The sequence below is a fragment of the Dermacentor silvarum genome, chromosome 4, assembly GCF_013339745.2.
Source record: "Dermacentor silvarum isolate Dsil-2018 chromosome 4, BIME_Dsil_1.4, whole genome shotgun sequence".
Lineage (NCBI taxonomy): Eukaryota > Metazoa > Arthropoda > Arachnida > Ixodida > Ixodidae > Dermacentor > Dermacentor silvarum.
The window spans coordinates 80,960,798-80,971,896 of record NC_051157.2 but is presented as its reverse complement, the minus strand read 5'-3'; the positions used below and the strand labels follow the sequence as shown (position 1 = coordinate 80,971,896).

At 44.9% G+C, this 11,099-nt stretch overlaps 1 pseudogene; it reads right to left on the bottom strand.

Moving 5' to 3' along the window:
- Positions 1 to 10,668: 10,668 nt before the first annotated feature.
- LOC119451137 (U2 spliceosomal RNA) lies at positions 10,669 to 10,847 on the bottom strand (annotated as a pseudogene).
- Positions 10,848 to 11,099: the final 252 nt, after the last annotated feature.

The window sequence follows — 11,099 nt, the reverse complement described above, 5'->3', positions numbered from 1 at the left end:
TGATTATAAAAAGGGTAACTTCGTCGCTATCAACAGTAAACTTGCTCCATTTCTTAATAATTTTCTGGCTGACGTCAACGAGTGCTCACGGTATACTAAATGGAATATATTCAAAGGAAACATTCACGATCTTGCCAAGCAGTTTATCCTGACGAGGCGCGTATTCTAGAATAAGAATGCTTCGTGGTATACTAAATCTTTGAAACGCCTATCTAACAGAAAAAAACGGCTTTCTCGCATAAGCAGATGGAAAGCCAAGCTAAATGGTCTGCTTACAAAGAAGCTGCCTCGGCCTACTCATCTGCGATAAAGAATACCAAATTTTCATTTTTCAATACTACCCTGCTGAACATGCTTATAAATAATACAAAAACCTTTAGGACTAGTGAATGGAAATTATATCACTTAGCACGTCATCCGACGAAATTGTCCCTCAGCAGCACTGTGTTACAATTGTAAATAATTCGTTTACAAAAGCTTTCACACCTACAAGACATCATCACGAACTGCCTATGGGCTATCGCAAAGCAACTTTTTTATCTATGGATCCCATACTTTTTAACTCTACTGGCATAAAAAAAATATAGACAGCCTCAAGCTTACGTCTTCTTGCAGGATAGACATCACCACAAAATTTCTAAAAGAAACACTAATGAGTATTCCTCTATCATCTTAGAGAGCATTTTTTTTTCACAGTCGTACCGGTCTTCATGCTTGCCCTATGACTGGAAAACAGCAAAAATAATTCCGATCCAGAAATCTGCCGAAACTCACGATCCTTTTAACTACAGGCCCATATCAATTACCTCAGTACCATGCAAAATAATGGAGCACATTATATTTTCTAGCCTTGTCAACTTTCTTGAAGAAAACAATTTTTTCTCTAATAGTTAATATGGCTTTCGCAAGTTCTTTTCTTGTAAGACAGCTGCTATGTTTTACTAATGACTTACATGTGTATCTTGATATTGGCTTTTTGACTGATTGCACATTTTTTAATTTTTCGAAAGCTTTTGACAGGTTTAAACATACATTGCTCCTACACAACCTAAGCGCACTACACATTGACCTGGGAGTACTTATCCGGATGTAAGCGTTACTTTTAGCCGATTAGCAAGTGTGAAGACCACAGGCTACTTTATGCAGTATTGTGACGAGACACCATGCCTCAATACCATCTGTCTTAAAGCCTGCGAAACGCCCAATATCGGCATTGTGATGTCTCCGGCAAATTCACGTGTGCCTCTCAGTTCCTGGGATTAGAAAAACCACCAGTCCTTCCCCTGTCGAGAGAATGGGGGTAAGCGAAGCTTGTCGTGTGTGTGCCTGACCTACTACTTTCCCATAGTTGCGAGGTGTGCACCACCGTTGTCGGGTTCCTGGAGGCCAAGACGACGCTGTCGTAGGCGTTCCGCTTCGTTTGCCCTAAACTCAGGGTCGGCTCTTCGCTGACATTTGGCCTCAACATCTCGCTCCCGCAACTCGGGATCCGAGGCTCTTCGCTCACGTTTCGCCTGGGCTTCGGAAGCCCTCACGCTAGAATCAGCACGTCGACGGCGAGCCCCTTCCCGAGGGAGTTCGCGGCGCTGTTGCTCAAACGCAGCGTGCTCCTCAGCGGAACGCACCATGCGCGGTCTTCCCATCCAGTCGCCGAGAATGATCTGCAGAGAGGGAAACCCGGCGGAGCGCGCGCCAACCCCCTTTCCTTCTTTTTCCCTCCCCCTGACACACCAGACGACCCTGGTTGGTCGCCTGCGTCACGTGATCTGGCGCCAGCTCACTTCCCCTGCACGTGCCCTAATCTGGGAGCGGCCCGGTACTTTAGCGTGATACCACCGTCGCCGGCACTTGTGAGGCAATACAAGCTTCGCTTGAAACGGCAAACTTATCACCACTAGCCCTGCAGCAGTTGTCTCTGCTTCTCCTCAGTGAGTCTTATTTTGACCGCATACACATTTACACCAACGGTTGAACCAATTCCAACAGCTCTACTGGAGCAGTATAGTTGTTCCATTGGATGCCGCCTCTTTGCAATTTGAATATTCACACAATACCACGTCTGCAGCAGCAGAACTTGCGGCTCTTCAAGGTGCACTCAATTACGTGCTCCAGCAGCCACCAAATCGTTGGGGCATTTTCTGTGATTCCATAGCAGCCCTACATTATGGGCAGCTTGCCCTACGTCACGGGTTACAGGAGCAGCCAGTGCACGAAATAAGGCACGCTCATCATCACGCGCCTGAGAAAGGACACGACATTGTATTTCACTGGTTACCGAGGCATTGCGGAATTGTTGGCAACGACCACGCAGATGAATCTGCGCGCTCGACACATCAGCGGGTTCCTATACCACTCTCAAGAACGGATGCTTCAATCGCTTGCTCGCCACATCGCACTTCTACGATGAAATTTACCGGGTTTCACCAACTGACGCTTGTGCTCTCTCGATCTTAACTTACGACTTCACCTACCATCTGGACTCTCCCGTCGCGAAACAACTTTACAGTGTCCCATGTGGTTAGGCGTCGCATTAACCAATGCCTTTTCGTTCCTAATAGGGATGGCTAACAGTACGGCGTGCAATTTGTGCGGGTGCGATGAGACTCTAGAGCACCTTCTGTGTGACTGCCCATCCTTGACACTCAACGACGTACTATCCAAACTTAACTCAACCTGTTAGATAACAAAGCGCTCTCGGAAGAAAAGATCCTTGGGCCATGGCCTATGCATTCTTGCATGCAAAAAGCCACAAAATCACTTCTGAAGTCCGTGAAGGATATTTGATTATACAAACGCTTGTGACAGGAGAGGTTCCTCTGTGACTGACTCTACGAATGACTGACTCTATTATTTTTGCTCTCGCTCCTTATATAATCTTCCACTTTCCCCCTCCCCAAGTGTAGGGTAGCCAACCGGGAACGTCCTTGGTTAGCCTCCCTACCTTTCTCTCTCCATTTCTCTCTCTCTCTCTCCGAATCGTTCCTTTCGTCTCGTTTTTAATTTGTTGTAACTAATGACTCCACGTCAAACACGACTCCAGTTGAACCCGGTGTTCCACATGGGTCTGTGCTTGGTCCACTTTTATTTTTAATATATGTTAACAATTTACCTGATAACATTTCCTCACAAATTTGTTTATTCGCTGACGACTGTGTCATATATCGTAAAATAGCTAATGCTTCTGACAGAACAAACCGTTCAATGTGATTTAAATAACATACATGATTGGTGCCTCACTTGGTGCAAGGAGCTCAACATTAATAAATGCAAATATATGCGCATTTCTCATTCTAACGCAACTTGTCCTACCTACGCCCTCAATGACTGCCCCGTTCAATGCGTTATACGCTACCGTTATCTTGGCGTTCATATAACTAAGGATCTTTCTTGGAAGCAACATGTAGAATACGTAATATGTAAACGTAACTGCTCCTTAGGATACTTGAAGAAAAATGTTTTGCTTGCACCTGTTTCATTAAAACGACTGTTTTACATTTCTTACGTCCGTCCCCCATTGGAATGTGCCTTATCTGTTAGGGATTCTCATCAGGTCACATTAATTAACAAAATCGAATCAGTACAAAGTCCCTCTGTTCGTTTCGTCCTAGCTAACCATCATCGCACTGCTAGTGTTACATTAATGAAGAGTACCTTTCAAATTCCGTTATTATCTCTTCACAGAAAGGAGTCACACATTTGCCTTTTTCATAAAATCGACTACCACAACGCATTATTATTTGATTTGTAAACATATACACTGGAAAGAGAAAGCGATGAGCAAGGCTGTACGCTCCCTCCGCCTCCTTTGGATCCACCCAGCGCCTTATTATGCAGCTCGCCACGATAACGTACATAAAGTTAACGTACCCCGTCATAACACCGTCGCGTGCTCACCATCATTCCTTCCTGGGACTTCGATCGACTGGAATAATCTACCTGCATCATTAGTAAGCATCAGTGAACCCACTCGTGTCAACAACGCACTAATTAACAAGCAGTAATGTATGGTACCAAACGGCATAATTACATACTTATTTGTGGACATTGCCTGTCTGGTAAAGTGTACTCTTTGTGTGCCTAATCACTTCATAATATCTGTGTATTTTTGTTATTATGTAAATATTGCTACTTTTTTCAATATCTTCTTTTTTGCCTGCACTTATAATTTTTAGAACTAATCCTGTATTTTTTACTCTTGCATTGTATTCTCACCCCTCCCCTCTACAATGTACTACTATGTACCTTGAAGGTCTCGCAAATAATAAATAAATAAATAAATAAATAAATAAATAAATAAATAAATAAATAAATAAATAAATAAATAAATAAATGGTGCGTCCACGATGGCATGACGACGACAGTATGACGACAGCATGATTACGCTGGAATGACGAAGCAGGAATTGCGTTGATGTCATGACGAAGGCAGTTTGACGGTGGCACGACGGCATTGAGATGATATTTCTGAAGTGATTACGATGGTAAAACGACAGCTTGGCAATGATGGCATGACGGCGGCAATGGTATGACGACGACGACTGACGAGAGTGGAATGACGAAGCTAGAATAACGATGATTAAACGACCACGACCGCATCCCGAAGACGGTGTGACAACAAATGCACGAAGGCGACTGCACAACGACGACGCAATGACGACGATGGCATGACACCGGAACGAAGACAATGGGATGACGACGAGTATATGACGACCATAGCGCGATGACTACCGTATCACGAACACTGCATGACACTGATAGCATGACGACGATGGCGTGAAGATGACGGCACATTGATGATAGTATGATAACCTGAGGACTGTATGACGATAATGGTATGACAAGAGTCAGATGACAAAACTAGAATGACGATGATGCAATGACCGCGCAACGACCAGAACGGCATCATGGCCACGAGTACATACCTAGTGGCCCAAGCAGCCAGACAACTTCGGACACTATGTCATAGTAGAAGGCGTGACGACCGTGGTACGACGGGAGTCAGATGACAAAGCTCGAATGACGACGATGGAACGATCACGACGGCATCGCGACCACGACCTAGTGGGTCAAGTTGGTAGGCAGCTTGGGCCCCTGCGTCGGTGTAGGAGGCTGGCTAGATAGATAGATAGATAGATAGATAGATAGATAGATAGATAGATAGATAGATAGATAGATAGATAGATAGATAGATAGATAGATAGATAGATAGATAGATAGATAGATAGATAGATAGATAGACTCAAAACGCCGGAAGCTTGAAGTTTAAAGTTTGAAGTTTATTGAATACTTAGTGCAGATACAAAAGTATAGATATTTAGTACAGAAAAAGGTCCCATAGTGTAAACACAGTAGGGGGACCTTTTATAATGATAAAAACCCAAATACTACTTAACAGCAGAAAAGCAGCGAAATATCTAAATACAAAAATACAAATACAAATGCAAATACATATTGAGGCTAAATAATAGTACAATTTAAAATATGAAACGATAGGGATAAGGCATAAGCTGAAGTAGGAAACGAAGCAAACATTCTTCAAAACGACAGAGTTGGAGTTGAGTTTAAAAGACCCATTCAACGTAGCCAAAGAGTGCTCATAGCAATAAAATATAAGGAAGGTGTTTAGTCACTTGCACAATAATGCAGAAGCGGCATTAGGATTCTCTGCCAACGCATACGACGACGACGCTGATAAATACAAAACAGTGACGCAAACGTTTTGATGTAGAACCTCCTTATCTAACGGAGTGACCGATGTCTATTTTCTCGATGGAACAGTAGGTTAACGTTCGCTTTGACTGGTATTAGTCGCCATCTGCGGCTTTTCTTGCTTATTTTGATGTGAAAGCATCATAAGGAGGAAGGAGGAATAGACGGAAAGGCAGGGAGGTAAGCCAGTTCTCAGACTGGCTGGCTACCCTGTGCTGGGGAAAGGGTAAAGCGTCAAATGTTTCATCGAGCAAAAACGCCAGCGGCGTCTGAAGCAGCGAAACCACACCTAAATTCCCAATGGCTGCTACACCACGTCACTAGCGCGGCTCGACGGAGAAGAGCGGGCAAATCAGAACACTTGCTGCCGCGATAGCGTGACAGGTGTTGCGTGAAGGGAGAGTGCATCTCCGCGACGCCACGTCACCAGCGCGCCTCGACGGAGCAGATACGGTGACGCGACGCCGTGTGCAGACGCTGTTCTCTGGTTGCTTGTGTTATCCGTGCGTTACTTGCCAGCGCAAGTTCTCGCGTGCGTTACTTGCCAGCGCAAGTTCTCGCCTGCGTTCGAACTGCGCCTCGGTAACACAAATCAAAACGCGCCAAGCGTTTCAACGCACTCGCTTGCTCACGAGGAGTGCATAACTCGAAGGACCACTCAGCGGCATTCATCGCTGGACATTTAATGCCTTCGCATTCGCAACTTGTAAGAAGTGTTTCGGTGTCCTCAGATTTTTTGTTAGATGTGTTTGGCGAGTCCTTTCTTTAGTCGATTCTATAAAAAAAAGAAAACAAAAGGAAATCGGGCCCCATTCCATTTCCTCGTTTGGGTAATTTATTGCACAAATTACTCAAAAACTCGAAATGTATTTTACTACAAAAAGAAAAAGCTGTCCGGTTTGCTCACCACTGAGTGGTGAAAGTAAAATCTAAACGAAACATTCCAGGGTAAACGTGCGCATGGGTAGCTATTTAACAATTATCTATACTTCAGTGCAACACCAAGAAAGTTTATTAAGCACAAGATTACTCGGTACATACTAAGGTGACTACAAGTAATCACCGAACCCAACTTTATTTCAGACCACGATCGTTGGAACGCTCTTCGGGACACTAGTGAGAATCGTCGCCCCGGGCTCCTCGTCTCTTTGTCCAAAATATTGGAGCTCAGTGTGGCGCAATCAGTGCTAACCCTCACGCACTGAAGAGGCAACCAAAAGAAGAATAAATGCTCCAGGGAAGCGTGTAAGGAACACTCATACACAAAACAAAAAGAAACAAACAAAAGAAGCCTCGATCTCTATGAAAGCCAGCAGCGCTCGTCGGAACCCGAAGGAAGTCTGTATAAGGCACATCTTCAGGCCCGACTTATACGAACACAAACCATCACAAGCGTCGAAGCTAACAGGAAAAGATGGCTCGAGTTGGTGTCGCGCACCAAGACAAAAGATGGTCTCGAGGGCTGGCCAAGAGGCAACGGAAGAGCGAAAACACATAAGACGCAACGTAACAGAGAGAAAACAGCAGTGACACCGCCACCAACAGTGGCAGAGGCATCAGCGGCGGCGAAGAAGCTAGGCAGTCATTGATCGAGGTTTTGTCCTAGAAAGAATCCCTCCCGGCCTCTTCAAAGTTGGAGAGAAATCGAAGAGTAAACTGCAAGGCGTGATGATAGAGACGGAAAAGGAATAAAGAGCGATGAAGCACAAACAAGTGAGAAATGTAGAAGAGAGATATCACTTCACCTCCTTCCGCATTGGCTTTCTACTCATCATGGCAGAAAGAAACCCCCGCAGCCAAGAAGCAAGCTCAAAAAAAGAAAAAAAAATGACTAGCTACAGATGACCTCCCCGCGTAGGCACGGCTCTCGAGGCAACAGTACCAACAGGGTATACAAAGTGTATAAAGAGGGGCAAAATCGAAAAAGGAACACCAAGTACACTCCTATCCTCCTTCTATTCCCATTTCGAAACCCTATGGGTAACCAATAGGCCGAACACCGTCTACCCGCGGAGGCTCCCCGAAACAGAGATGAGGAAATAATAACAGCAATAACACTTCCCGGGGCCACTGTAATAGTGGATTGGGAAAAATGAACGAAAATAGAAGGTGGAAGCTTGGGAGAGAGAGAGGAAAGGTAGGACGGCCCAACTTTCTTATCTCCCGTACACCTGGGCCGTGGGCCTCGAAGAAAGGGCGGCGGGGAAGGGCCCTTCGATTTTGAGGTGTAGGACGCACAAGCCAAACGCTTCTGGGCCCAACAGCGCGCGCGACCGCCCTAAACAAGGACCCCAGGCGGGGAAGCAGCGAGGGCTCCCGCTGTTTCTCGCCCAGACTGCGTCCTAGTCCCAAGGGTGGTGGCTACAATGGCGAACACGAAGTGTATTGATTTGTTTCCCTTTGAGAATGCGCGTACCATACCGCTTGCCATTTCAGTTCTTTTACTATGTATTGCAATCGCAAGGGAAAGGCTAGCAGTGGTCGCTTACCGATAACGCCGGAATCTCTATAACCACAGCTTTCCTTCGTATCCCTAATTTTTTGTTCACTTTGCCCTGTCCATTTTTATCAATAGCGCACCTTATTGTACGCAAGTGCTCCTCAAGAAAAGAACTTTCAAAGCATCATTCTGGGTGGCAGCGAGAGATACACCGTCTCTTCTCACTTGCGTCTATTAGCCACCCGCTTCAAAAAATCGTATTATAGGACACAAAAGAACCAAACTACACGTCGGTCAAAGAAAGGAAAGAGAAATAATGAGAGTCTTTCGATAACATCTCGTCCAGACAAAGTATTAAACTTTCATCCCTTGCTTCACACTCAGTCTACCTATACGGCAGCTGTGTGTCGTAAACGCCCGCTTTGGTTCGTTGGCCGAGCTTTGGCGCGTTGATGAATGCAGTTTCAGAACTCCCCTTAAAAGAGACGCTGACATACTAAAATAGCAGTCATTATTTTCGATGCTGCTGGACTAACGTTGCATACACAGTTTAATTACTGTGATTACAACGCGAAGGCACAAGAGCACTTCCGGGCTCTGAAGAAGAGGTTGAATGCTTAAAAGATAAAGAAAATAGATAAGGGAAGACGAGGATGTTCTCCAGCGCACATTTGGCTGGGTAAAAAGTGCAGCAGAGCTTACAGAACTCTATTATGACAGCAAATGGTTGCCCAACATGTCTGATACCCTTGTCACACGGGTTACCCTGTCAGCGGTAGGCAATGTCATTCGTATATCATATGGCACTAGGTCCTTGCGGTGCACTGTGAAAAATTAACGTCATTCACGTAATGTGGCGATCGCAATCTATGAAAGAGTAGAAGATACAAGATATGTCACATTATATGCACAAGACATTGAAAAGTAGGCGTATCTTCATTACGATAGTTCTTTAGTCATTTATGGTAACCGTATAAAACTTACAGATAACGTTAACATAAAGCGATACTTATTCATACGAAATGCAGACATATGACTCAAAGCGATGTATGAATCCCAATCAACTTTCAAAGAGCAATATAGCTGACCTGCTGGAGCATATGACGGAGCACGATTATTGTTAATTTATGGAGACATTGTTTGGCGCTAGTTAGGCAAAGCGCATGTTATTTTGTTTTAAAGATAACAAATCTCCAACTGCAAATTGAATCATTTTATTCCTTACACAGTGTTCCTTACAAAGTGTTTTTGGTGTTTCCATACTTTTTTCTTCGGCCTCTTAGATGTAGAGTACAAATTAGGGCCCGAATTCACAAAAGCATCTTACGCTAGAATTGTTCTTAAGAAATAACTTCAGCCAATCCGGATGTAAGACACATTATTACCTAAGGTGGTCGACCAATGGCAAAGAACACTTACGAAAAAAAAAAAAGCTTTGTGAATCGGGCCCTAGGATCTCAAGCAAATTCAAATGATTTATCCTTGCTTATTCGATCGTAAATGTCATTTTCATCTAATGATATTACACAACCCTGTTTCACAGCTTTCTGTTATCATTAAATGTGAATATCGTTGGATCAGAGAACAGAGATAGCCGATATTCTAGCTGACATTAAGCGGAAAAAGTGGAGCTGGGCAGGCCATGTATTGCGTAGGATGGATAACCGGTGGACCATTAGAGTTACAGATTGGATACCAAGAGAGGGGAAGCGCAGTCGAGGACGGCAGAAAGCTAGGTGGAGTGATGAAGTTAGGAAATTCGCAGGCGCAAGTTGGAATCAGCTAGCGCAAGACAGGGGTAATTGGAGATCGCACAGAGAGGCCTTCGTCCTGCAGTTGACATAAATTTAGGCTGATCATGATGATGATGATCGTTCGATGCAAATTACTGTAGATCTTGCCATGTGGCAGTGGTATAAAGTGAGGGAGAGTACTCGTCTCTGCCCGCAAAACTTAGAGCTATTGCAGATGAGGGCCGGTATTCACAAGGACCTCTTAAAATAGAATTGTTCGTTAAAGATTCAAGCCAATCCGAATGGTGGGCATAATAATAGGGAAGGCGGCCGGTCAAAAGAACTTACCAATGGAAACCTTTGCATAAATAAGAAGTGGGATCTTCTTTTGTATGATCACTGCCATAATGCATCACAAGTGGAGCTGGCGCCCATACTTTCGCTGAGCAAACGCGAAGCCGAGGAAAGGTCGGTATGGAAATGCACATTCGTGTCCCGGGAGACTTCGACGAAGGCGAAGGAAGATTTCGCCCAGGCTCACTAGCGGTTAGCTGTGGTCAAGGAAACGTAGAATGCGACAGGGGAAGTCACCCCAGAACCGCTCGCTCAAGGTTACTTCGTGCCAAACTTTCAAACCATATGGGTGACATCTATATTTGATAACGGGGCAACCATAACTCGCTACCATGGTGCCATCGATTCACAGAATGGGTCACTTCATGTGGCTTGGTTCTTACAGCGAAGCTGTATATGTCTAGTTTCCATCAGATCGATGTATTTAGACCAAAAGCCGTGGGTCGATTCCTAAGATAGTACAATACCGGGCTGACCCGCGGTGGAGGTGTAGCAGGCTTCAAGCCCTCCACCAGCCTGCAAAAATGAGTTTAATATCTTGGATCCAAATACAACCGCATCACATATTAAGCTGATAAGAACAGATACTTTACTTGGACCTACGTTGGCCATGTCTAGGTTCACACCATACACGTGTACGCCATTCCGCGCATTCAAACTAGTGCGTGTTCATCTGAGCATCTTCTGTCTCCTGACGTCATGCTCTACGTAGGATGCTTTTCTCAGTTCTGCTCTGACTGAAATGGGTAGGCCGCGTGTTGTACGGTCTGAAGAAGAACAGCGGGCCATACCAAGAACGACGGCGGGAACAGAAAAGGGAATGGGCGCGGCGGCGGCGAAAAGAGACCACCGACGATGAGCGGG